The sequence below is a fragment of the Thermobia domestica genome, chromosome 13 (genome assembly GCF_964235325.1).
Source record: "Thermobia domestica chromosome 13, izTheDome1.hap1.1, whole genome shotgun sequence".
Classification (NCBI taxonomy): Eukaryota; Metazoa; Arthropoda; class Insecta; order Zygentoma; family Lepismatidae; genus Thermobia; species Thermobia domestica.
In genome coordinates, this window is record NC_137466.1 from 160,759,106 (window position 1) to 160,785,103 (window position 25,998).

At 36.9% G+C, this 25,998-nt stretch overlaps 1 protein-coding gene across 2 annotated transcripts in view; it reads left to right on the plus strand.

Annotated features, from left to right (window-relative positions):
• LOC145668685 (uncharacterized) overlaps positions 1-25,998 on the plus strand; it is a 742,633-nt gene that overhangs the window by 279,927 nt on the left and 436,708 nt on the right. The window lies entirely within an intron of this gene.

Here is a 25,998-nt window from a genome sequence, read left to right on the forward strand (position 1 = left end):
ATCATCATGACATGATTCATGCATGACTATATTAAACAATATTTGAGTTTCTAAAAAAAATAAAGTAAGCATCCTCATTGAATAAAAAGTTGAAAATTGTGAAGTTCTAACTAACTGGCCCACCATATGAAGTACAAGGAACAAAAATTTTCATGATGCAAATAATACTTTTAAAAATTCTGTTCTGATTATTTCGTGAGATACAGAAAGCTGAAATAGTGTGAGCTGGGGAATGATGAAAATCAAAACGTTTGAATGGAAATATATTTTGATTGTTTGAACTTTTTTTGTCAGCAGCGTCGCTATGTGGGACGGGACAAACTAGCTTCGAACCACTAATTGGATTCGTAACCAAGGCTTAAGCTCCCAGCAGAGTTTGAACCTGCGATCACGCGCGCCTAAACGAGCTCTAGCCATGTGGCTACCAAGGGTCTATGAATGCAAATACGTGTTACGTTATTTTCACACATTTTCACGCTAAACAAAATCAGAGCGTACAAAGAAAGCACGTGTAAGTTTTCACCATTAAGCGTTTACTCACGGTCAGGTATGCAGAAAGGAGACATAATTGTAGTGAATAAATCGTAAAAGCGTCGAAAAATTGTCACTTTTACGTAAATTTCGTGGAATATCAAGACTTCTTGCAAAATTTCGCTAATTCAACAGAATTTCGCGTTTAATCGCGAGCGTTATTTAGCCTAACAAATAGTGAAAAATATATATTTTTGAAGTACATAGCATTTTCATACAAAACTGATACATTTCGCGTTTTCGTGTGTCACCAAAAAATCGTGTCTCTAGTAATCACTCAAATTAAGAAATGAGTTTAGACGGAAGAAAAGATTGGCAATTTTGAGTCGAATATAAGCAATGTGTTACCAAGTCATAAGCTAGCTCTGTACTCCCAATTTCCTTCGGCTAGAATGATGGAGTAGATCTTGCCTCTTGTATGGACACACGTACACTCTCTCTAGTTCTCTATCAAATCAGTCCATCTACCTTCTCTTCCTTCTTTTTGGTGGCGTAATTTACTCTTTCGCTTACCTTAACATTTCAAGAATGTCCTTATTGTTCGGAGTAGGAAGTGTTTACGATTTAAACCAGCACATTGCTACATAAGATTTGTTTTATATATATATATATATATATATATAAGAAATGTTGTCTGCACATAATTTTAAGTTGCTACATGACTTCCTTAATTGTTCTGAAGACGTGAACGACCGACAGCACCAGTCTGGCAATTGAATTTTACTCCACTTAAAATATGAGTAATTTACAAACTATTGAGATAAGAGCTAATTATATATATTGTCCTTTTCACCAAATAATTTGTCATATTACAGTATTGTTTAAAGTGGGATCCGAATTTTAACAATGTCGCACTGGGAATCGAACCCGGGTCATTTGCATCAAAGAATGTTCCTTTGACCACTAAGCCAATAACGATGGCTTGTTTCTTTTGGAAAGCAACATCTTATCACGAATCTTGCAAAGGAGCGTTTCTAAATGGTAATATTTGATATTTCATAATGATGCAAGCAAATTGAAACTAGTATACAGAGACTTACATATAAGGTTGAATTAAGTAATTTTACGATATGCATTTATTTAATTATGTATTTATTTTGGTACGGACCTCCGCACTAAACTTTCCTGTTCCCACTTTTTGAACTAAATCACGTCACAGTGCGGTTATACTGAACTATTTATATATGAAATATCAGCAAAATCGCCTAAGTGATCTTGAATTTATTATGCCGTGTTGGTAGGTTGGCTGGATTGTGATTTGGTGTTCTATTCAGTAGCGTGGTTATATGAGACGTGAACCTACTGTTTAAAGTGGAATTAGAACCAAACGAACTCCCACCGAGAATCGAACTCGGGTCTCATTATGCTGTACTGTAGGGTTATTCGTGCAGTATTTATTTAGGAGATGTGAATAAAATTGCGTGAGTCGTTTTTGAGAAAATTGTCGGAAAAGATCTTAAGACAAGAGAATTAATTACCCATATTGGATTTTATTTACCCAGAAAAATCACTTATACTGTATTGTCAGGATTCTTAAAAAAATATTGATTTATTGAGTATTAACAAAATCGTTTAACGCATTTTCGAGAAATTCGTCATTAAAAAATACCCTTTAGTAAAGTACTGTTATTTGGGGAGAAAGGCAGGAATAAAACTCTACCCCAACTGGTGAATTTTATAGAAACCGCTACCCCTCTATTCGAAGCGGAAATATACTATTTTTGGTTGAAATATACTATTTTTGGTTTTAACTATTATCGCCCTAGGGAAAAAAAAGCAGTAAGGGATACCGAGTAATGGCTTTTTGATTTCGATTCAGCGTCCGAGGAACAGTTATCTTTGGTCTTATGACTCTTTTGCATCCAGTATTTATAGATGCACTAATTCAATTTTGACTATTGAATTCACGTAGTTTGGAAGTCTTAGTTTCATACCGTTAAACGATTCTCAGTTGTTATACTTTAAACTCTGTAACATCAAAACAATGTTTAAAATCTGAGACTTGAGTGAGCTGTTGTTGCCCATGTAACTCGAGAAATTTCTTGTCTCACCTCGAAAACGAGACAACGATTGCCATGTTTCTCGTCCTCTCTTGAATTAAAAAAAAAAAAAAAAAAAAAAACTTTTCGTGTTCTGCAATATTGGAAAGAATAAGAGCGTATTTTAGCGTTAAGAGATATTTCATCAAATGTGTTATGTTCAGTATTATGTTCTACTATAGAAATCATATTTATAGGCACGACTAAAACAAAGCAATGAAAGTCGGTTTAAAAGACTCGAATTGTGGGTATGAAGAAGAATGACAAAAGTAACCGAGTACGGGAGTGAAGCAGTGATAAAATGTTAGAAGACAGATGTATTAAAAAATAGTGTAGTAAATATAATTAAGAGAAAGAAACACTAGCCAGTTACGGCGCTTTGGAAAATAAATTACCGTAAGGAGCTTGTTGCAGAAAGATATATTGGTATTATATGTGGAGAAACTTCAGCCCTGTCCCTTGACGCAAAATAGAAGTAACTCCAATTATCTACGGATCTTTGTAATTTAGAGTGGAAATGACGTTTATTCTGCACGGAATTGCAGTGTAGAGTTTTCTGTATGACTTAGAACATAAATCAGTATCAAAATTAAGCTTTTCGAGGCAATCTCTTCAGTTATAATCTTGGGAGATGTTATCGAAAATGTGATGTTTATGGATTAGAGGGGTGATTTGAAAGGATAATTAGAGAAGAGAGAAGAAAAATAGAAGATAATTAGAAAATTGTAACTATTGAAGGATATTAAAGATAATTTATACATCAACATAAAGAGGTTATCCAGAGACTGTAGTGCATGAACTTTTGTTAGTGTAAATAACTTCCCGCTAATCACAGAATACCTGATGTTGATTTTTCTAGAAAGACTAGTAACGTGTCGTAGTAATGTAAAATGCAATTTGGTTCTATATAACCTATTTTACAAACGTTTTACATCGTAAGTAAACATGATTGAACGTGTCGTTTCCCACGGTTTTGAACACGTAGCAAAGAAATCTAGAAGAGTTATTATCTACTAACTTCGAATGAGTTGCGGGAGTGTAGTTGAAAATGGGAAGAAAATTCTCGAGGGTGAATCCCATAGAAGCAGCTTGTCCCTAATTGAAATAATTTAATTTTGAATTTTGGTTGCATGCTGCTCCTATTCCGCTTCTGAACAGTAATTATCATATAAATTAATGACGCTAAGTTGTTGGCAGTGGTTTGTCGCATTCTGCAATGAAATAATGTTTGGAGAAGGGCGAAAAGCTGCGAATATTGTTTTTAAGTACGGTTAGTCATCTTTCTTCTATTTGGGCTGTAGGTTCTTTAATTAATTAAGGATATAAAATCACCATTGTTGAAAGTAAGGAAAAGCGTTAATATCTAAAGCAATGCCACACTTAATTATTAATGTGATTGTGATTCCATTGAACAAATTCTGTTATCGTTCTATTATTTGGGCGTGAATGCAGTTAACTGGTCTCGCTAGAAAATTCGTAAAGCTACGAGGGGTAGTCGTAAAATTTTAATTATCACTTCGAAAAATAAACTACGATGAAACTTGGTGATGGACTTAGTCCTACATATTTACCCTTTAATGCGACACATGGATGACTTGGCGGAGACCTTGGTTGTAGAAGTCTTCATTTCGACTGTTCGGGGAACGTTCCACCTCGAAAATCACTTCGTCGTCATTCTGGACGAAGTACCTGCCATGCAATGAGGAAAAAATTCACTTGGTGCCATGTCAGGAGAATGGTGAATGATGCAAAAGTTGATAGCCCAAAGAAGCAGCATGTGTCCTATGCAGAATATAGTAGGTCGTTGTCATTGAACAAAGAGACTCCCTTGGACAGCTTCCCTCTACACATCGTATAGATAGCCTCCGTAACCACGTGAGTAAATTTCGATAGTATACTGATTTGCCCCTTATGAGTATAACCTGTTACCACCACCATGGCAATCCCAGAAAATTCAACATCACCTTGCCTGATGATGGTTGAGTCTTCGCCTTTTTTGATGATGATGAATCCACAGGTTTCCACTGTTTGTTTTGCTCCTTTCTCTCGGGGTTATAGTGGCACACTCGACACTGGTCCATGGTAATTAGGCGTTTAAAGAAGTTGTGTGGGTTGCCCTGACGCAGCTACAAAATTTCCGCTGCTGCGTCGGTTCAGGCTTTTTGAATGGGTGTGAGTAGTCGCGGAACTCAGGGGGCGGCGACCTCTTGTCGTGTGCAAAATGGTGCGCAAGATGCTGAAAACTTCGTTATTCAGATTTATCTAACTACATTCGAAGCGTCTTCGCTACCTAATCATTGTGTCCTATGATGGTGCATTCTTAGCATACACTTCCACCAACTCAAAATGGATTGTTGCAGCATTCTTTCTCTTCGTATGCAGAAAACGAGTTACCGCACAATACTCCACTTTATCATTTTATTTTTGTTCCTCTAGCAATGTGCGACGGTACTTTGGTACGGATATTTCAATGTATACCAGCACTACAGACATATACTGCAAAAAGAGAGAAAAAAATCAGGGTAATAATTGAAACTTTATGACTACTCCTCGTACAAGAACTAGTACCATTTACAGCAAACTCAATAGTATTCACGAAATTTGATGGCGCGGTAACTGCCGATAATTGGCAGAATGGGGGAAAAAAATACACATGCAATTGTAAATTAATAATAAGTAGCTTTCTATACGTACAAGCTTTCACACCTTTATTTGTGATTGCAGTTTTTTAAAACAATATTTTGTTATGTATAATTTATTCTACTGTTGTAGATTATGTTTGCATTTTTTATCCTTGCGAGAAAAGGAAGAAAAAAGAGAAGAAAGCCGCAGATGATCGATAGTTTACTGTAATTTTACTACTAAGCATTATATAGTACATATAATACAGTGCATTCAGCAAGTCGCTCTGCAGTGGATTATGACAAAGGGCTGCATAAAAACACTACAGTAAATGTTGGAAATGGTTTCCTTGGCTTGAAGGCACAGCTCCAGTCCTCCTACACATTTTTTTGTACATTCGAAATAAAGATTGGTGGTTAACACATTTTATGTAAAGTATATATGATAGCATCCTTCAGTACTTTAATAGTTTTAGATCAATCCTGAAACTGTTCAACGAATACTGTTGAATCATTTTTCGATGAATAGCGTTGTCGCTGACACGAAACACATGTTCAACAAGAATAACAACAAAATCTTGTTGTCGTATTGTTAATATTGTAACACACACCTATATTACTTGATACTCAACAGAACTCTTTGACCGAGTTGAGTTGATTTTGAGTTTAACGTCCCCTTCAGCAGCGAGTCCATATGAGACGTGGACCTACTGATTAACGTGGAAGCCAAACCACATGAGCTCCCTCCGGGAATCGAACCCGGATCTCCCACGCCAAAAGCGCGTACGCTAACCGCTCAGCCACGAAGGAGCTCAACTCATTGACCGATCTTTGAGCATAGTAACTGGTTACAATGTTACACGAACCATGTTTATTGTGCAGTATACGTGTCTATTGAGTTGAAAGTTGCTAGTCTAGCTTTGGTCCTATCTGTGTCAGCCATACGCATAACACACATACACAAGAAGAAAAGTGAATATTTCAATCCTTGTCTTACAATAACAAGTAAAATACGGGACAATAATCAATTACTAAAGTCATCATTAGTTGTAACTGCGTTTTGGTCCTTTATTTTTCGTCCCGTACATAAGCCTACATCCACTGCGGAGCGACTTTTTGAACATACTGTATATAAAATTTAGCCAATGTAGCTATAAACAATACATTTTAAGATTAACCAAAGTGTGTAAGCGGTCATTGTATTATGAAAATGATGATTTAAGGAAATCCTAAGTTTTACTTCACATAGTTGCGCTCTGTAGGCTAGGGGAAACATGATTAATCAATAAAACACAATTAACACACTGAGCAAGGCTATGTGTTAATATGTTAAGAAAAAAAAAAAAAAACAAATCACATAACAGTTTCAACACAATAACTGTTATGTGATTTTTTCTTTTTTATATATATTAACACACAGCCTTGCTCAGTGTGTTATTATGTTTTAGTACAATATGGAAACAAGGCCTGATAGAATACTTATGATTAATTTCGATGAATAATTATAAAAGAAAATATGGGAGAAATCGGGAGAATCCCGAGATATGATGGTGTTCTCCAAAAGCTCTCACGACCTGCGACCGAACCAGGGATCCATCACAACAGAAATTGGTGCTCTACCACTCTGCCAACGTGTCATCCCCTTGTGTAACCAGAGTTTAGCATAAAAATGTAAAAGAAACTTAGAGAAGTCAATTTTAAGTAATACTGTAATAGATAGAATATCTGATGCATTCAGTGAATGGTGCCTGAAGTTCCTTTTCCTATCTCCGGCCAAGTAAGTTAGTGATTGACTTCATGTTTGCGGGTTTTCTCAGAGTGCTCCCGTTTGCTCCCATATTCACATTTCACCAATTCTTCCATCATCATTCACTTGCCTTAATCATCCGTCTCCGTTAGCCTAATGGACACAAACGTGGGACGTTAAACTGAACGAAAGATTTTGCATTCTTTGAATGTAATAGAACGATGCAGTGGCGTTAACATGTTAGCCACTAATGCAAAGACTTAATAATATTACAATCAATAATATAACCTACATACGTATGTCTGTGTCTGGACGGATCATATTGATTATAACGTTCTCGTAGAATCAGTTTACGTTCCTTTCATTAATATGTAATGAATCCAGGATTCGCATAATGGAAATCAAAAATAATTCCGTTGATATTTAACGAAAAAGAAACGTGACTGGCATAGCGAAATGAAATCTTTGGTTTAAAGATATGTTAAAATTATGATTTTGTCCAAATATTTTACTCGGATGTAGGGTTTTGCCCATTTACCTAAGGTAAGTAAGACTAATTCAGTCTTTAGCTAAGAGAGCAAAGTAGAATGGTCATTTTTTTTTCGATGTAATTCGAAAATTTTCTTGGAAAACTGACAGTTAGAATGTGATCCTGCTCCACGTAGAGTCTACTTATGCAACGCATACCTGAAGTAGAATATAGACCGCTACTCACTTTATATGCGAGAGGCTGAACTTCTAAGCAGGTTTCGAACTAGGGTCAAGCACATCAAAGACAAGCGCTTTGGCCATGAGGTTTCACGGGAGCCCTACTATGAGTGATAATATGTATGGTGATAATATAATAAAAACTAACTATGATTCTAAGCTCATGACAAGATGTCCTGTTTCACAAGTCGATCATTATATATTGGAGATATAAGGGAATCTGAAGGATATCAAGAAGCCAGATTCCTGACAAAAGTATACAAAGAAACGTAAATATAGAAAAGAAATCAGCGTGGGAACATATCACATAGTCACAAATTAAAATCCTAAATTTATGCGTGTGGTTTTTTGCCATGAAAATGTCAAAACTCTCTCGAGATGGAATGAACCCTTTCAGACATGCTTTAATAAGCAAAATTAGTTGTTTATAGAGTTCACGAACTAGTTGTATTACAACATTGAAACTTAATGTGAAATTTCTGCAGTTTCCAGTTAGAACTCCCTGTAAATTACTAACAAGAAAAGGTTGTGAATATAGTAATATCATACGGAACAACGCTATTAACAGCGCGCACGTGACTAATGGGAAGCTCTATTCAACCCAAAATCGTTGAAAGGGTACCAGCATGATGGCCTCTCACTGCCAACATAATTTTGAACTCATAAAATAAATGTAAATAACATGCGTTTTCTCTTTTTTTTAAAAAAAAAAATACGTGAAATAGCAGCAATAATTCGAATCCCGAGAGAATGTGTGACCGCAATAAAAGCCCCAAGCGACCGAAGAGAAACAAGTCACTTAACGGCCTCATTAAAGCTGTGGTAGTTTTTAGTGAGACCAACACCGTGCCGTGACGGAAGAAAAAACACAGACCAAAGTTACATAAAAAAGAAAGGAGAAAAAGATGTCGAGGTGTCTCGTAGAGAATTACTCTGAGTCATTACCGTAAGATGAAGATCCACCTTCCCTTCCACGAGTAGTAAAAACGGTTTAACACATATAACCAAAATGATAAGAACTCGACACTAAACATGCATTAGAAACACTGTCGGTTTAATTCTTAGAAGGACAAGCGAAAGACGAAAATAGCTTTCCGTTGAACCAATGATGAGTGGGGAAAGGTGTAGAAATTACTATGTAAAGAAACCTCAGTTTTTCATTACAGGAATTATTTCGCAACTAAATCTTTGAAACTGATATCCCTTGTTGGTTTGTGGATAGCGTACGCGTCTTTGGCGTGGAAGACCCGAGTTTGATTATTAGCAGGAGTTCATGTAGTTCGAATCCCACGCTATAGGTCCACATTTCATATAGTCTCGCTGCTGAAAGAGATGCTAAATTCAAATCAAGTCAAAAGAATAAATCTTGAAACTAACATTGCGCATGAAGTTGTTAATGTATACGCAGTGATTCGTGAGGTGAAGTAGATGAATTCATTTTGGACGAAACCGTCTCGTACTTTTGCTTAGAGAGAGAGAGAGAGAGAGAGAGAGAGGTAACAAACAAACAAACAAACTATAAACACACAATAGAGTATCTTAAGTACTAATAATAGTGGCTACCTCAGACAGAGAAAATAATAGATGTTGCATACAAGAAATGACAATACCGTGTCAAGACATCATATTGGTCAATATGCACAGATGGGCCTATACAGGGTGCCCTACCTAAACCGGTACGCCGCACGCACAAGATTCAAGTAACACTTTAACAACAACAATGAACTAACCAACAATGAATAGATAATAGTAACGTTAAGTAGTTATTTGTTTAGAAGAGATGCTGGAAGTGGTGGCGATGGGCATACAGGCATCGCTGGCCTCGTTTGGTGACGTTACCAGCAACACGCTGTAATTCTGCAGGCGTGATGTTAATTTCCGTAGTAGTGTTCCGTAGTTTAAGATTGTCAGCATACACTTCGCTTTTCAGTGTGCTCCATAAATAAAAATCACACAATGTTAAGTCGGGGGATTTTAGGGGGTTGTCCTACTGACAAGTCTGTCTTCAGGGAACACGTCGCTGATGATCCTGTATGACACGCACTAACACACTGCTGACTCAACTTTCCGAGAAAATGCAATATAGCCAACTTTCGAGACAGTGTTGTCATCCCACAAACAATTTAACTAGAGATGATTAACTGGTACGTGAGGCGTACCGGTTGAGTTGAGTTGATTTTAGTTTAGCGTCCCTTTCAGCAGCGAGGCTATATGAGACGTGGACCTACTGATTAACGTGGAATCCGAACCACATGAGCTCCCGCCGGGAATCGAACCCGGGTCTCCCACGCCAAAGGCGCGTACGCTAACCACTTAGCCACGAAGGAGCTCGTGAGGCGTACCGGTTTTTATGTGGGACACCCAGTATAAAAATTAGAACTCAGCAAAATGAACTTCAGTTACGCGTACACCAATGACGACTACTTTTTGAAAAATCTGTTTTAATTTTTATAGAAAGTATGGAATATTTAACACCTTATAATTATACTCTGTAGGGTAAAGAAAGATAATAAAATACAGATAAATAATATGAAACAATTTTCTGGCATGTTGAAATACCACGTAAATGTTGAAAACGAATTTTAGTCGGAGGGTAGGTTTTGAAGTTTCCAGCACTACGTTTGTTAAGAGAGTCGAGACGAGATACAAATGATGAGAAGTCTGTCACATATATTGTCCGAGACGAGACCTCACTTTTACGGCACGACTTCTGTCATTTGTTAACAAAGTCTACTGCCAAATTCTAAATATTAATTTTCATAATTGTTTCTTACTCTGTTATGTAAATGTAGAGGGCCTTACATTTGTAGTTTTATTTATTTATTTTTATAAAATTAAACCGATTTATTTAATTCTGCTACGTTCTGTCAATTGATGGAACGTGAAATTGTGAAGAACAACAGAGGAAACCTGATAGAAATAGAAACTGGATAGTAATGTACATAGTTCAGCAAAAATTTCCATGACCTAGGTCCAAACCAGGAATAATTCGCATGGTAAATACATAAAAAGCTAATTGATGTGTGTGTCTGTAACATTTTTGACATTCCTTGCGGATTTGTTCGTCATAAATGTTTCCGGTTTCTTGGAAGCAATTGAACCTGAGGAACAGCCGCTTTGTAAATTAGTGCAGACTCACGCAGCTGCTTGGCGAAGGAGACCCAGGTTCGATTCCTAGCGGGGGCTTATGTGGATCGGATCCCACGTTAACTTATAGGACTACGTCTCATATAGTTTCGATGCTGAAACACTTAATCAATTCTGCACCAGACTTACCTATGGAGTGTTCATAAGTCTATACTTTCGCACCACGTGAAAAAAAAAACTGTAAAAACCCCAGGAATAGGACATCTTGTTACTGTGCTTAAACCATAATCTGGGAAGTATATTTAATACAATTTATGTTTGAACTATTTAGTAATGTTTTTGGTTTAATGTGCGTTACGTGCTAATGTTATATAAACTGCTGTAGGGATGAAATAATTATATTGTTTTGAGGGCATTTTCTGGTAAATATTATTATTAGTTAATTGCAAACCAAAACCATTTTTATAATCTATGAAAAACACATGATAGTATAGTAATCAAAGTTATCATTTATAACAATATACAGAACGTACACAAAATTATGGGCGCTACTGTCTACGAAGGGCTGTAGTCAGCTGTATGTTCAGCCATATGCCTTAGACTAGTGATAGCTAAATGGCCCGCCAATAATTCTTTTTCTTTTTTCTCCGTACGTAATAGGAAGAGTAGTTGATCATCGTAATATACGTGAATTGAAACTTGATTTTTAACTTGAAATTTTGAAAAACTTATTATAGTTTCTATTTAAAGCAAGGATTGTTCTTCTGTTGTGTATTAAACATTATTGTCTTAATATTTGAGTAATAATAATATGCTGTTGAATTGCCAATGATATATGTTTATTAAGGAGATAGATTATCAAAATTCCTGTGTACAGGGTGACCCAGAAGTAGGGATACAGTATCATACTGATCAGCTCAATTCATTTTATATCATTTCTTATTGTTATTCATCAGTTAGACTTAATATCCTTATTATTTGTTCTTAATGTGTTTTTACTTACATCTTAAGCTCGTAAGAGCCGAAGCAAATAAACCTATAAAATAGAATATTATGCTTGACCAATGCAGGGCTGTGTACCTATTTTTGGACCACCCTGTATATTTAGCGTATCTGGAATAATTAACATTTCTGACCAGAGTATAAGTTGTTACACTGTACTTTAGTTTTAATAAACAAGTGTGTATACTCTGGTCAGAGGTGTTAATTATTCTTTAAGTGAGTTCCACAGTCGTGATGGATAGAGTTAGCCTATCTGTCCGTGTGTTCGTCCGTCCGTCCAGGAAAGAAAAATCTCAATACTTACTTGTTAGATTATCACCAATTTTCGCCAGGATGTAAAGGGTCAGTAGTTAAGAATCAGATTCTTTGATGGAAGATGATCCATGCAACGGAAGTGGTGGAGATCGACCATTTCCGGTGTTAGCGTTGATTACTTATAGAACAAAAACAATCATAGATAGCGAGCAGTGATTATTTGCAATCGATTAAGCGTCATAAGAATACATAGTCATTCTTAATTTTTGTACTAAAACTGGAGGGGATAGAACTCCACTACAACTTCTCGTTTCAATTCTTATCTAAATAGTGAAAAAACGATAAGATGTAGCGAGAAGCGGTTTTTTTTTAAATCTGTTTAGCGTTCTAAAAATGAGATACCGTTTTCTATCTTAGCCTTCTATTCAAACCGGAAGTCGCAGAAATCAACCACTTTGGGCGACAGCTGTAGAGTAACTTGATATTAGATACCGAGAAGCGGTTTTCCACATTCAGTTAGACATGCCAAGAATATTATTTCATCTCTACTAAACGCGGAAGTGGTAGAAATCTAATACCACTTACGGTTTCAGTATTGAGAAAATATCACGCTATACAAACCAAACATCTTCACACATTGTGTATTCGCGACACTGTTACTTGTTTTTATTTGTCTTCTATGTTTTTAATTTGACTGGTTCTCATGTATGATTCTTACTTCATTCTAGTTCTCAGTATTATAATTTGTCCTTTTACTGTTCGACCGTATCATCCAACCTTTCCCGAACGATCATTTCCTTTTAAGCGGGCTTACTGTATTTATTTATGTATTTATATTTGTTGCAACTACAAATATGCATTTTAAAATTCCAATAAATTTGGAAAGAACTTAAACGAAGGGCGTAAATGTAATGCAATGTAATAAATTTAAGCTAATTACCTTGATTGTGCTGTAATAGAAATTGACGCCAAAATTGTAAAGTAGGCTATACTATCGAATTGCTTTCATATACCCTTGTAGATTACTGCACATGTTTAATGTTGTTTACTAGTTGGATCAGCAATGAGCTTTGGAATAACAGTGGTCCCTTATGAAGTCTCATTACACGGTTCGATGATTGCTGATTTGTATAACAGCTATCATGTACAGGAGTTGTGTGATATGAACGTTTAGTTTGCTTTTGGTTGGGATTTACTGCAAATATGGAGGCATAGTATATGTGTTCTCCGTTTTAGAGCCGCGAGACTTAGCATTAGTGTGGTGGTGAATATTTCATTACGAACGTGTCCTATCATGCTGAATGTTGATAGCATAAAAGGGGAAGAAATTTCCATGTTTCTTGCTGTTTTGTCTTCCCGAGAAGGCATTGTTGGATAATAATTGTTTTCAATTTAATAAAACCGATAAAACTTTCTCTGATAACTTGATAACTTGTAATATGATTTCTAGTATCAAAATTTATATGCTCAAAAAATGAAAGGAGAAAAGATTGGAAACCAGTACAGAATCACTGGGTTCGGTTTATCTCACATACTGATTCCATTTTCTACTATGTTTGTATTTTAGATAATTTCAAAGGGAAAATATCTCCCAATAAATTAATTCACATAGGCTACTTTAAAAATGGAATATATATATATATATATATATATATATATATATATATATATATATATATATATATATATATATACAGTGAAACTTCTACTAACGGACACCTCTATAAAGTGGACACCTCCCGTAACGGACATATTTTGTAATCCCCAAGCATTGTAATAGGAAAAAACATATTGACAAACCTCTCTAAAGCGGACACTCTCTAGTACGGACACGGACAATCTTTCCTGTCTTTTATAGGTATTATTTACCTCCGTATTACGGACACTTTCTCTAGAAACAAGTTGAAAAGTGCAGTAAAAATAAAGTTTTAGTAATTCATACATGTGTCATCAAGGAAGCATTCTGACAACATTTTGCCGCCTCAACTGGCTGCTCAGCAATCCAGATGAAGTCTCTGTTTAACGACACTCTCATGTCCTTTGTTTGCATCCCACTCCCACACAAGCTGTTTTAGACACAAAAGTGATTGACAGTTACCCACTGTCTGGAATGACACGTTATGGTATTGTCCTGCTGGAATCTGTAGCCAAGCAGAAAACAAGTTTGGCATTTTTGGCCTGCGGGTACACATATTGTCTCAAAAAAGACACTACTGGACTGCAATTAACTCACAAATTAAAACCAACATACCGAAAATGTAGTAAGTAGTAATAAGTGTAAAGAGCAGAGAATTATACCATCTTATTTCCATGTTGTGCCTTGAACATAGAGTATTGGGTGGCGGAAGACAATGCAGGCATTTTTTGTAATATTTGTAAATACATGATTCATGCAAAAATATTTTTTCTAATTGCATATTATCTTGTTTACTAATTTATGTCATAAAATATTGAAACCTCTCTAAGGCGGACACCTCTCTATAGCGGACAATTTTTGATTCCCCATGGCTGTCCGCCTTAGAGAGGTTTCACTGTATATATATATATATATATATATATATATGTATTGTGTGTGTGTGTATGAAAACTTAAAAAATAGTTTTAAACGCTTTTAAAGATTTAAATCCCAGATTTATTGAACTTTCCTCTGGGGTTATCACTCCTCATTCTCAGTATTCAAGTGGTATACTACGATCAATCTGAATACTCTGTGAAAGCATAATGAAAATACATTTATAGCAAACCTTAGATAATAATCTAATCAAATTATAATATAGCACATTATCGTTACTTATTTTGTATATACGTCTGATTGACGAGTCACGCAACGGCACGTCACGATTTGTGTTGGTATAGTCCTGCTCGGTGTGAAATAAATTTTTCTCTAAGTGTAAAGGGCTAGGCTGTGACCCCCCCCCCAAAAATCGTACTATATTCAGGCCATTACTTTATATTGATTTGATGGAAACGATCTGGTTTGGCAACGTTAGACGGCAACCGCAGCGTCCGACTGTTTGTTGGTAGTGCTGTGTTTTTACGAAGTCGGTACTACGTGAGGAGCAGTAGAACGACAGTATCCGGCACTGAACTCAGCAGACGATGATAGTATAAAACTGTAAAAGGAGCGTCCTCTCTGATTTCCAAAGGGGGCTAATCGTTGGCGCTTAGTTACGTAGCGCGAGCGTGACAAAAATAGTGAATATGATCTGATCAGTGTGTCGCGAGGGACAGTATTCAAGTAGCTCTGTAATTGCCTCACGATAATGTCACACTGACAATTTTGAGTCTCCACTTAAATCTGGGATCATGCACGCGAACGATTTGGGTATATGGAAATGAGAATTTACACAAATACCGCAACGTTATAATACTTGACGGACTTGGTAGTCTTGTAACTGATTGATAAAATAAGTTTTTTTACTACTAGACATACGCGAAATAATATTACTATTTTATGCTTACGTATTGGAAGTCTTCTGGAATAGCTATGCCTGTCTGTCGATTGACAAGTATCAGAGCAAAAGCAGTTTGAGAGGGCGAGAATGGTGTTGTGCAATCGAATCAGCATCGCAAGAGTTACCTTCCATCTCTACTCTTATCTCTATACTAAAACTAGGATTACTGTGGCATTGTTTCAATATCTGTGTCATACAGTAGAGAGAGAGAGAGAGATAAAAAGAAAGAGCAATACGTGGCTTTTGGAAGCGAATTCAGCGTCCCAAGAATAAGTTTAATCTGACCGTCGTACCCCGAGAAATTACGAACGATGTAGGGGTAAGCATCATATCGGTACATTCAATTTCGAACGAGAATTTGGGTATAAGGAGAGTGTCCGCGAAATTTGTACCTAAGCTGCTAACAATGGAGCCCATTCTGCTTGTTTGATTCAGGCTTTCATCGCCGAACACAACTTCCCTGTGTATCGTCATGCTCCGTACTCATCCGACATAGCTCAGTGTGACCTTTTATTATTTCCGAAGCTGAAAATGTCACTAAAAGTGACTGGATTTGAGACAAGACGTCATGAGGAATACGACGGCACGATTGCTTATCATTTAAAAGTAATAATAATAATAATAATAATAATAATAATAATAATAATAATAATAATAATAATAATAATAATAATAAAGCAACCTACGTTTCAGAAGTGTCCAGCAATGGCGGGAACGCTGGAAGAAGTGTGTGTATTACCAAGGAGACTACTTTCAAGGGGATTAATGTTTCGAATTTCCAAATAAATAAATGTATTTTTGCCAACCAAAGATTCGGTACGTTTTGGCTATATCTCGTATATATATAATTTGTGTCTCAGGAATATGTTTAATCTCAGCTCTTATTCTACTGAAATTGAAAATAGTTAAAAAAAAAAAACTTGTATAACTTCCGGTTTTATTATTGGTTCGTGTATGGTAATAATTGTAAAAAGTAGCAAAAACTGTTTTTGAGATGGATTCTGCGTCCGGAGAACAGATTCGACCTCTGACCGTATTGTTCTGTTTTAGTCGGTAGTTCTAAATTTACAATTTGCGGTTTCAGTAGTAAATTCACATAGTTTGAAAGCCTACCGTAGTTTCACAGTGTGAAACGAAAATCACTAATAAGTCTGTATTTAATAAGTTTTAGTTTTCTTTCGTTTTATGTCGTATGTCCTATAGATTATGGGTGTTTTAATTTATGAGAGTTGCCTATCTGGGGAAAGATCTTAAGAAACTGCAGAGATTTAGAATTGGCAAGAACTTCGTCACTAGCTCTTATATTTGATGTTTCTACTTCTTTATAAAAGTTTACTTTAGGAGAAGAGTAGGGGAGCAAATCCAAAGAGTTGGAAGTGGATTCAGGTTTGTTCCTTTTTGAGTGATGTTTCCGCTTTTGTGTCCGTGAGATAGTTTTCCTGGGCGTTTTCTCTTCTGAACGGTGAGAGAGCTTACCGTCTCTCTCTTTTTTTCTGTTGTATGTGTCGCTTTCGTCCTGTTACCTATTTTTTTTTTTTTTTGTTACACACTTTCTTTTTTTCCACTACCATCTTGGCTTTAGCTGTAGATTTGTAGTGGCTAATCCATCACGTTCTCTTGTTTCTCGTTTTCTTTCTTTTAAAAGACCCATTTCGCTTTTGCGGGAGAACTTTTTGCCCTGGTTTTCCCGGTGTTCATTGTGAAATATATATATAGAGTTTTGTTCTTACATGAGCTTTTCCATTCTTGTTACGTATATGCTTTTTGTTATAGATGTACATACATACACAGCTTAATTCTCCATCATTTGTTTGTAGTCAGATGAGCTTTCCGAGACATTGTAGGCAATATGTTACCTAAGGTAAAGATTCAGAGCTTAACATGGTAGTGCGATTGCAAATAGACTTTGTGTCTCTGTTACTCTTACCAGAGAAACAGAAACGTTGGATATGTATGCAGGATTACTATGCACTGATTTTACTCCCTGATATGTTCTGACTTTTGACTAGTGAAATTAATGAAATTGAGTCCAAGAGAACATTTTAAATATATTGAATTACGCGGGATTTTAGGATTTACTTTTATCACCTCGTATTTATTAAAGGTAGCCAAGAAAGTGCTGTTGCTTTTTGTGGAGGTCTGAGTTCCATTCGCCTTAACACCGCGAGTTGAATGCGAATGGAGATAAGGCGAAGGTCAGTTTGTGTGGGTATATCCAATACACTACCTGGTTGTGGTAGTTTAATTACACCGTGAACTTTCGTAAGAACAGAGTGAACATGAGACTTCCACAGAGCGTCATAAGGGCGTGTATGTTGTACAAGTTCAATCAGGGGTCAAAAGCCGCTGCAGCGGGGCGGAATATATGCCAGGCCTTTCGTGAAGGTGTCGTGACTACGCGGACAGTGTAGGGGTGCCTTAACAAGTTTAAGGACGGTGACGAAACACTCGAGGACACACCACGTGCCGGAAGACCAACACATGTACAAAATGTAGATCTTCAGGCAGCAATTGAGGCGAACAGTGGCCACATATGTGAGGAACTGGGACTACAATTCACTGTGAGTGGAGAAACCATTCGGCAGCACTTCCATCAACTTGGGAAGCACTATAAGTTGGGTCGATGGGTTCCACATGATTTGACTCCCGGCCAGAACGCAAGGCGAGCAGACAGCTGTGTTGCTTTGCTGTCTCGTCTGAGGAAGGAGCCATTTCTGGACAGGGTGTTGACATGTTATGAGAGTGGGTCCTGTACGAAGCTCCGCAGCGCCATCATCATTGGTTAGCGTTCCATGGACGGTTCCAAAACAGCCGAAATCTACACCACACCTGAAGATCCTCCTGAGTGTTTAGTGAACTGCTCGCGCCATCGTGCATCGCGAATTGCTACCAGCTGGTAAGAGCATCCATGCAAATGTGTACTGTCAGCAGTTGAGCCGTATTCAAGAAAAACTCGTAACTCTGGATCGCAAAGGAGTTCTCCTGTTACAGGACAATGCTAAGCCCCACGTGGCTAGGATGACCCGGGACACCATTCTACGCCTTCGATGGGAAACTATTGCATCCCCCACACTCCCCAGACATTGTATCATCCGATTATCACCTGTTCCATTCTTTGGACAATCACTTTAGAGGACGTCGGTTCAAATCCCTAATAGAGGTGCAAAATGCACTTGATACCTTCTTCGCTTCACGGCCCACCAAGTTCTACCGCGAAGGAATCGATGGCCTTCCAGAACGTTGTCAGAAAATCGTCGATGCTAATATGGGCTATTTTTGATCTTCCAGGTACGTCTTAGGTGACGTATCCATGTTCGAAAGTGGTGGGTGAAAAAGAGGCAGAACTTTCGTGGTTACCTCTATAATATTGTTATTTGAGTTATCTTATTATTACATCTATGAAATATGTATGTTCCATGTTGTATATTCGTAGTTTCTAAGTATTGTTCGTGCATATACAGAGTATTTGTGAACCACGGGAACGAACTGAAAATAAGACAAAAGATCCCGGTCTGTCTACCCATATCCGCTAGTGAGTTGTATGAAAATAAGCTTTCGAGTCAGTGGTGCTGATTTTTGTGTAACTTTAAGGAAGGGGATTCAAATTTGTCAAGTAGGCCCTTCATTTAACAAGACATCAATGAGGGTTTTAATACAAATACATAGGCGCAAACAAATTTCAACTCCACCCTCCGAAATCGACACCCGTGTTTCGAGCTAAGTATTGCCTAAATATATGACCGTCTTGGACTTGTAACCTGCTATGTAACAAAAAGACATGTTTTAGAATCGGGTAATGCTAGCGCAGTTGATTTCTGCATGAGTTGGAAGGGGCTCGTGGTAATTATGGTAATTCCGTGTGAGCGTAAACCAGAATTATGGGATATGGTAGGAGTTTTTGATTTTTCTTTTAGTGAACAACTTAACACAATGAAAAGGACAGATAGCATTTACAAAACACCGTTAAAGAACTAATGAACTTAAGCAGACAGTGTAAAGGATTGTGCAATGGAAGTTTCAATTTTTCGTAGTATATGTCAATCGCTGGAGGACGTTTGCGCCATCCAACTGCGAGATGTGTGACTTCTACTACGTTGCAAAAATAATTCAAAAATTCGTTTTCGTTCAAGGCTTATCGTGTAAAGTAACAGACGGACGTAAGTGACATACATCCGTCAAGATGTTAATTGAATGACTTTTTAAAGAACACGGCCGAGGTAATTGCTCTAGCTGTTTATTGTAAAAAAAAAAAAAAAAAATCAGAAGCTCGCTTTAGTTCAGGAGTTACTGTGCGCACTAACGAACAATCACAAGTAGCCGTTGCCCTTTAACATATTAACCGATTGGCTCCGTTAACGAACTCGGCCGAGATAACTGCTCTAGCTGTCTATTACGGAAAATATAATTTAGAAGTTCACTTTAGTTCAAGAGTTAACATGTGCATCAACGGAATAACATGAGTCGCCGTTACCCGTTAACATGTTAACGGATTGACACCGTTAACGAACTCGGCCGAGAAAATTGCTCTAGCTATCTATTGCAAAAACATAATTCAGAAGTTCACTTTAGTTCAAGAGTTAATGTGCGCACCAACGGACGATCATAAGTCGCCGTTATCCGTTAACATATTAACAAATTGACTCCGGGTATGAATTCGGCCGAGAAAATTGCTCTAGCTATCTATTGCAAAACATAATTCAGAAGTTCACTTTAGTTCAAGAGTTAATGTGCGCACCAACGGACGATATAAGTCGCCGTTACCCGTTAATATATTAACCGATTGACTCCGTTAACGAACTCGGCCGAGAAAATTGCTCTAGCTATCTATTGCAAAACATAATTCAGAAGTTCACCTTAGTTCAAGAGTTAATGTGCGCACCAACGGACGATCATAAGTCGCCGTTACCCGTTAATATATTAACCGATTGACTCCGTTAATGAACTCGGGCGAGAAAATTACTCTAGCTATCTATTGCAAAGACATAATTCAGAAATTCACTTTAGTTCAAGAGTTAATGTGTGCACCAACGGACGATCATAAGTCGCCGTTACCCGTTAATATATTAACCGATTGACTCCGTTAACGAACTCGGCCGAGAAAATTGCTCTAGCTATCTATTGCAAAAACATAATTCAGAAGTTCACTTTAGTTCAAGAGTTAATGTGCGCACCAACGGACGATATAAGTCGCCGTTACCCGTTAATATATTAACCGATTGACTCCGTTAACGAACTCGGCCGAGAAAATTGCTCTAGCTATCTATTGCAAAACATAATTCAGAAGTTCACTTTAGTTCAAGAGTTAATGTGCGCACCAACGGACGATATAAGTCGCCGTTACCCGTTAATATATTAACCGATTGACTCCGTTAACGAACTCGGCCGAGAAAATTGCTCTAGCTATCTATTGCAAAACATAATTCAGAAGTTCACTTTAGTTCAAGAGTTAATGTGCGCACCAACGGACGATCATAAGTCGCCGTTACCCGTTAATATATTAACCGATTGACTCCGTTAACGAACTCGGCCGAGAAAATTGCTCTAGCTATCTATTGCAAAGACATAATTCAGAAATTCACTTTAGTTCAAGAGTTAATGTGTGCACCAACGGACGATCATAAGTCGCCGTTACCAGTTAATATATTAACCGATTGACTCCATTAATGAACTCGGGAGAGATAATTGCTCTAGCTGTTTATTGCAAAAAAACATAATCCAGAAATTCGTTTTCGTTCAAAAGTTATCGTGTGCACTAATGGAAAAACAGAAGTCACCGTTACCCGTTAACATGTTAACAAATTGACTCCGGGTATGAATTCGGCCGAGATAATCGCTCCAGCTATCCATTGCTAAAGAATAATTTTAAAATATCGCTTCTGTTTAAGAGTTATCGTGGGGAGTAATGTACGGACGGACGTACTAACGTAAGTCGCACTTGCGTGGTCTTAATAACCGTTTTCAGGTCTTGTACTGTGCCATATTGAAAAGTATGTTTTGAATCTTAGGAATATTTGATATAGGCCATGATTTTTGGGTATTTTTTTTTTTTCAGATAATATAACTTTGTGAATCACGGACAGAAATTCTATAAGATTGATTCAGAGGACTTTTGCGGATTGATGGCGATTCTTTATTTTCTTTCTTTGTAATTGCGAAACAGAACCTCCCGAATCAACTGAACATGTGATGTTTGGCATCTGGCGTGATTTTCTTGAGTTAGTGTGTCATTCACTTGCATAAAAGGGGGCGCGGTGGCTCAGGGGTAGACTGTTCACCTCCGGTGCTTGGGGTTCCTGGTTCGATCCCAGCTCGCGCCGTGTGGACTTTGTGGTGGACAAACACCGTGCTCGTGGGTTTTCTCGCGGTTCTCCCGTTTCCTCCCACTTCCTTCATTCCACTATTTCATTCATTTCTCATAATCACCGTCTCCTTTAGCTTAACCGGCATAACCGTGGGACGTAAAACTCAAAGATTTCATTTCATTTCATGTATCCGTACGGTATGCGTGTCTAAAATATTGGTTTCAGTAAAACGCGGACGAGTTAGCTGATTTTGCCTAACGATTTCCAGAAAGGTTGAGCGATTCTGTCGTTTCGAATACGTGAAAATAATTTCACTATGTTTGTACTTTTTTTTTTTTTTTTTTTTTTTGGAAAAAGTTTCGCTTTGGAAAACATAATTTCTGGTGCGAAAGATTTTGATTAAATAGAACTCATCTAGGATTGCTGGTGCATTTTTTAAAACTCAAATTCAGTTTGGGAGAGTTATTTACAGACAGATTCGGCAGCTCTCTTATCTAAGAAATGTAATAATTTTAAATTTCAAAAGGAAAATGGTAGAACAAATCTGCCAGTTTTGAGGAGCGAAAAGGTGATTTATGTATGTTGATAATGACTTTTGGAATCCTAATTTAGTGTGACTTCTGATTAATTCGGAGCTCGAGTAAATTCTGATTTGTGTTAGGAAGTTTCGTGAATCCAGAAAGCACAATTTTGTATAATTTTCACTAATATTTCCAAATATTGTCTCTTTAATTTTCAAAGCTTATTGTGCAAAGAATGAACATTGATATGGACACTTTGAGCATTTACCCTAGATGGGGAAATTTTTCAGTGTTTGTATTAATAAGTTCTAAAATTCAATGGGTTGGTAGTTTGAGTTGGGTTTTAGTAACCCGTTCAACAGCGGAACTTCCTCCATCTGCCTGGACCTACAGCCTAACGTAGGATGCGAACCATATGAGCTATCGCCAGGATTTGAACACGAGTCTCGCGCTGAAGATGTGTACGCTAATTGTATAGCCACGAGAGGGCTCATGTTAAAATGGAAAATGGAAACGAATACACTAATAATTATTTAGTTTGTGTAGATTAAGTTCGAAGAGTTTAGTTGTTTACAATAGATTCTATTGAGTCACAGTAGCGGAAAAGTATTAACAATTTCAGGACCACATTAGTCCGAAGCATAGCTCAATATTGATTTTAGGTTGACATTAAGTAAGATCATACATGCTTCTGTGTAGGAGAGTGTCTCATTTTACAATCGACTTTAGGACATAACGAGGTGCATTTTAGTGCAAGTATTTAAAATCAAAGTGCCTAGACAATTGTAAAATCGTATTACAAATTGGATACGTTTTTCTTTAGTTTTATTTCAGACGAGGATATAAAGGCGGCGGAATATTGTGATCCTAAAGTGACATAACATCTGAACAGAGCTATGTATATCTTTCTATGCATTAAAGTGCTGGATTTATATGTTTGTGGTCAAGAAAAGTTTATATGTTTGTGGCCAATTATTTTGACAATGATATCTCGGAAACCACAGGCTTTAGAAAGATGCCGTTTCCACTGATCGATTGCAAATTTCGTGCAGATTGTTCAGTTCTAGTTGAATATTGAAGAAACATGGCCGTTATTTCTTTATTGCATTTTTTAAGGGTACACCGGAAGTGTTGAAATTTTTAAAAAGTAAAACATCATATCCTACGAGTTATACATTCCAACACCACATAGTTGTATATGAGGTAGTATATCTCTCAGGCGTTTCATGGCCAAATGATGATAAAAAACGAAGGAAAACCATTTCTCCAGTCTAAGATGAATTCTTATTGTTTGGAGTGTTTTGCCCAATGAACACCATATATCACTGATATTATAATTAATTGTATGTGTAATGTATTTACTTATTACATACTGGATGCAAGAAAAAACAAAACAGTGGTCATTCTTGAATTAGAAACTTTAACCGGAAGTAGGCTTAAATCTTACAAACGGTACAAGACATTGAAAAAAAATAATAGAAAAAATCTCTCCTTTATGGTACCCCTTGCCGATTTTTTATCAAGACGTCTTTTACTTGTTTCTGTAAAGGGACATGTACAGATGTTGTGGAGAATGACAAGAAGATTCATGCTTACATGTGAATGATACGCTGTGTGGATAGCGCAGGTTCAGCTTATATACACTAAAATGTTTCACAATTGGAATGAACATAATTTCAAATTAATTTCTGTCATAATTAAAATTATATATTAGCGTATGAGGATGGGCGTTTGTGTATGTCTTTTACGTAGAATAGCGTAAATATATACTAAACTAGCAATAGTATAAATTTTGATGTCCATACGGAGCTTTTACCAATTGCATATATTAAATATCAACAACAGATTTTAGAATATACGTAATACAAGTTATTTTATAGACAGACTTTGTACTGTTTATACTTATTTGAACTCTAAGACCTCGTGTAAAGTCCTGGAAGACCGGCAGCGACATTGAGTGAGAATTTCGTGACAGGACTTCGATATAATAAGCTCTTACAATGAATTGTGAAAAACTCAAAGTGTTAAAATTTTAAGATCATTTGTAGCTCTATACTTGAGACACATAAAAATATCACTTAATGCGTTAGAAACGTAGTATTCTAAATGTTTATGGGGCATTCATAAAATTTTATATCTTTTTTTTTCATATTTTTTTAAAGTTTACTTTGAAAGCTGTGATTCTCGTTGATAGAAATATCTGCATAATGGCGTGGCGAACTCTAAAAACTGTCCCCGCCCCTCAAAAATGTTCGATGTTTTATTGTAGCTTTCCAGAATGAAGATTTACTACACAGAATTCTTTTTCTTCCCGTTCGCAGAGAATGAAAGCTATATTTTGTGTGGCTTTTAGAGAAATAACTCTTGTTTGAAATAGGATAGTAGAGGGATCTTTCCAGTAAAATGAGGATTTTGTTCTTCTTTTGAAGCCGTTTATTCTTTTGCGTCTGGGAACCTATCCAGCTTAATTCAGATCTCACACATGATTCGACACAGAGTCAAGTCGGAATGAGAATTCCTTGGCTAGTATCCAGAGACGAATGTCCATTTTCTGTTATTTTCGTCTCTTTTAGTTTCGCCTTTCCCCCCTTAATTTTATTTCCTTATATGGAGTAACAAGTTCTTTATGAAGATAGGGCTTTTTACTTCACGTTTGAGGTGTTAAATAATGGGTAAATTAAGTTTCTAGAGGAGTAACTTAACTCCGTAATGCTTCTTCTTACATACTCTATCTGGGGGGGATGGGGTATACACTTTTTTCAGTAAACGTGGCTATTTAGTATTGCCCTGCGTGAGTTTTAAGATTGTGCTTTACCCATCACTGCTATGTATGTACATTTGACGTAGGTATATAGTTGCCAAAGTACGTGAAGAAAATGGACAACATTTTAAAACTAACAAAACTCAAGTTCAGTGCATGCGAATTGTCCTTTGGTGTATAATGTGCTTGGGAGCGGGCGCGTACGCAGTAATTTATTTTGGGAGGGTTCAAATTCAATATGAGGATAAATTATATTAAAATTTGTAAAATCACTCTTAAAATTATGTTAAATTTACATAAAAGTAGGGATTTCGTAGAGGTGGACCCCGATTCTCCAGAACCCAGCTCCTATGTACTTCCCTGTTTGGGAGTCTTAAATTTGACAACTCCGTTGTTGCGTTGATTTTAAGTTTAACGTCCCGTTCAGCAGCGAGGCTATATGAGACGTGGACCTACTGATTAACGTGGAATCCGAACCACATGAGCTCCCGCCGGGAATCGAACAAAGGTGCGTACGCTAACCGCTTATCCTCGGATGAGCTTCCGTTCTTGCGTAATTCGTTGTGTGGAGGACATATGACATTTTGGCGCGAAAAATTCAAGGGCATCCGTTAAAACAAAGTGGTTACGAACGCTAGATAAAAACTAAATAGGAGATAGGAAAACAGTTACATTTATAGACTAAAAATACACTCCTACTTTATCAACAGTGAATACCATTAGCCTACTGTTGTTTCAGTTTTAATAGTAAGATAGAAGTTGTATCTGGGAACTTTTTAGTACTCAAAAAATGTACACATTTTTCAAAGGCATATATACTGAGTGGTTAAGATTGTCGTTTGTAAATAGGAAATTTCGTGCCCAATTATCGCGTGAGATTGAATTCCATTAAACGAATCCTGGAACGGGACCTTTAATATACAGACATTTGTCGACTTTCTTCCAAAATTCATTTCCAGGTTTTCTCAT